Here is a 3,383-nt window from a genome sequence, read left to right as displayed (position 1 = left end):
AAGCAAGGATACACTCTCAATCTCTCTACTTTTGCAGTTCAGATTATCTGACACCTATATCCCACATTCTGGATAGGGTTCCAGGTACCAAAGGAATAGTAATATCAAGGTGCTATGAAAATCCTGGCACAGAAAACATTCTTTGGATAATTTCATGAGAAACATGCCACATGAGCCAGGCCTTGAAGGCTGGCTTTCAATAAGCAGAAGATTGGGGTGGGAGTTAGAGGAGGTGGAAGTGGTGAGGCACAGCAGAGATAGATAGACATCCTTAGCTCTCTCAGGTAGTCCAGGTTGGCTAGACAGCAGCATGTGCTGGTGAGAATGAAAGTAGGCCATGAAGACAGGTTGAACAATATTGCATAGGGCTTTGAATGACCATCTGAGAAGTTTGTACTTTAAAATTAAATAAAAGTAAAATTTTAAGAAATGGGAAACCTCTGAGAGGCTGTAAGCATCAGAATGACTGGAATTGTGCTTCAGAAAAATTAATGTCCTAGTAGTACACAAAATTAAAGCTTTTTGAATTGGACATCTAAATTTTGGGGGAAAATTGAACCAAGTCTGATGAATAAGAAAGAAGTGTGTGATATGGAACTGTGTGTGATGTTTGGTTAAAAAACAAGGTATTGAATAAAATGTTAAATTTTATTCTGTGGCTTCTAAATGGATCTAAAGAAACTTCCAAAAAGATTTAAGAAAATATTTTGGAGTGACGGCAGCATCACAAAAATAAGTGTAGAGAGTCTTCTCTAAAACACCTACTTTCAAGGATAAACCATCCCAGTGAAAAATCAATTTGGTCCTTTAAAAGCAATCAGAATTAGCTTGGCATCGGGGGATACTCACAGCTCTCGGCACCTGGCCCAGCTTCTTTCAAAATGTCTGCTGTTCACAAACTTCTGTGCAAGCTCAGCTTGAGGATAATCACTCTATGGATCCGTCAAAGCCTATACTAACTTTGATGCTGACTGAGATGCTTTAAACATTGAAACAACCATCAAGAACAAAGGTGTGAATGAAATCACCACCACGACATTTTGACCAATTGCAGCAATGAGCAGAGACAAGATATTGCCTTTCCTACCAGAGAAGGACCAAAATGGAATTTGCTTCAGCACTGAAGTCGGCTTTCACCTGGGGAGGGTGATTGAGGCCTATTGAAAACACCTGTCAGTATGATGCTTCGGAGCTGAAGGCCTCCATGAAGGGGACTAATGAGCACTCATGAGATCATCTGCTCAAGGACTGACCAGGAGTTGCAGGAAATTAACAGTCTACAGGGAAATGTGCAAGACTGATCTGGAGGACATTATTTCCGACATATCTGGTGACTTCTGCAAGCTGATGGTTGCCCTTGTGAAGGGTAGAAGAGCAGATGGTTCTGTCATGGATTATGAACTGACTGAAAGATATCTGGTGTCTCTCTGAGGCTGGAGTGAAAAGGGACTGATGTTCCCAAGTGGATCAGCATCATGACTGAGCGTAGCATGTGTCCCTGTATTTTGCTGACCAACTGTACAACTCCATGAAAGGCAATGGGACTCGCGATAAGGTCCTGATCAGAATCACGGTCTCCTGCATTGAAGTGGACATGTTGAAAATCATGTCTGTCTGAATTCAAGAGGAAGTATGGCGAGTCCCTGTACTACTACATCCAACAGGACACCAGGGTGACTATCAGAAAGCCCTGCTGTACCTGTGTGGTGGGGATGAGTGAGGCTCACGGGGGCTTTAGCGTCCAGGAGTGGTATTCCTATGCTTCCAGCTAATTCTAGAAAATCAGCTTATAACTAATAGCTCCCTGTGCCCATCCCTGTGAGGATGGTGTTAGCATTGCACCCTGTCCATCCTCATTTCAGTTGCTTAAGCATTGCCTTGCTTTCTCTTCTAGTCTTTCTAGCCAAAGACATGCACATCCGAAGGAGCAGGAAGCAAAATCTATGGTGCAGAACACCTTGCCTCTTATGTACTGTGTCATAAACAGATGAATAAACTGATATTTACTTTAGAAATTAAAAGAATTATAAATCATAATTATTACTTATTAGTGCACAGAATTCGTGCAAGTGTAGGCCCTCTCAGCCCCAGCTGCCCCTCCCACTGGTCATTCCAGAAGGTCGTTCTGGAAGGTCCTTCTGCCATCTGGTCTAATTAGCATGTTAGCTCTTTATTATATAGGATATCACACAGTATACTCTTGAAATAGGTTTATGGCAATCCATCACCAAAACTAGCTTCTGTAAGTACAAGTCTGTGATGGCTCTCCTGTGTCAGCTTGGCTAGGCTACAGTTCCATTATGCCCTCTCACTCATCTAACTCCAGCTGAGAAGGGATTTTTGCAGATGTAATTAAAGTCCCTATCAATTAGCCTTAAGGGAGATAATCCTGGTGGGCCTGACTTAATCAGCTGGAGGACTTCCAAAGCAGGACTGAAGCTTTCCTGAGAAAGATGAAATTCCTCCTGTGGACAAGGAAGGGCTCCATGCCCATGCCCATGGAGTTCTAGCCTGTTCTACAGACTTTGGATTTGCATAGCCAGCCCCTCTCACTTACACATAGCAATCCTTATTTATATGTACATATATATGTGAATACACACAGTAAGATTTTATATACACATCCTATCTAATAAAAGAGAAACATGGTAACTGGCGTACGACCGCTACCCTTCCCATTGGCTAATAAGGGCGATATGCAAATTAACTGCCAGCCAAGATGGCAGCCAGCAGCCAGGCAGCTTGAAACTAACATGAGGCTTGCTTGCTTCAGTGACGGAGGACTCCAACGTTCCCCGCCTGCCACTGCAGGCCTCTGGGCTGCAACTATAAGCAACTATGTAACTAATATAGAAGCTAAACAAAACTCCAGAAACCTGCTTTAGTCTGCTGGGATCACAACATTGTAAGCAAAGGTCAGAAACCTACTTTCAGCAGCAGAGGCCTAAGAGCTGGAGCCAAGCCTCAGAGCTAAAGCTGGCCCAGAATAAAAAAAGAAAAAAGAAAAAAAGGAGCAGTTGGGAGCTTCAGTCACCCCCAGTCTGAAAACAGCCCTCAGCCCCTCACCCAGACTGGCCAGGACCCCAGTGAGGACCCCCACCCTGAAGGGGGTGTGACCAGATGTACACAACCATCATCCCCTCACCCAGGCTGGCCAGGCACCCATGCGGGACCCCCACCCTGATACGGGACACCCGTCAGGGCAAACCAGACGGCCCCCACCCATGCACCAGGCCTCTATCCTATATAGTAAAAGGGTAATATGCAAACTGACCCTAACAGCAGAAAGACTGGGAATGAATGGTCACTATGACACACACTGACCACCAGGGGGCTGACTCTCAATGCAGGAGCTGCCCTCTGGTGGTCAGTGCACTCCCACA

General features: G+C 44.7%; 1 pseudogene; it reads left to right on the top strand.

The window, feature by feature from the left end:
• Positions 1 to 590: 590 nt before the first annotated feature.
• On the top strand, positions 591 to 1,532 carry LOC102755617 (annotated as a pseudogene).
• The last annotated feature ends 1,851 nt before the right edge of the window (positions 1,533 to 3,383 follow it).

Source organism: Myotis davidii, unplaced genomic scaffold (assembly GCF_000327345.1).
Source record: "Myotis davidii unplaced genomic scaffold, ASM32734v1 scaffold749, whole genome shotgun sequence".
Classification (NCBI taxonomy): Eukaryota; Metazoa; Chordata; class Mammalia; order Chiroptera; family Vespertilionidae; genus Myotis; species Myotis davidii.
This window is presented reverse-complemented; position numbering and strand designations above follow the sequence as displayed.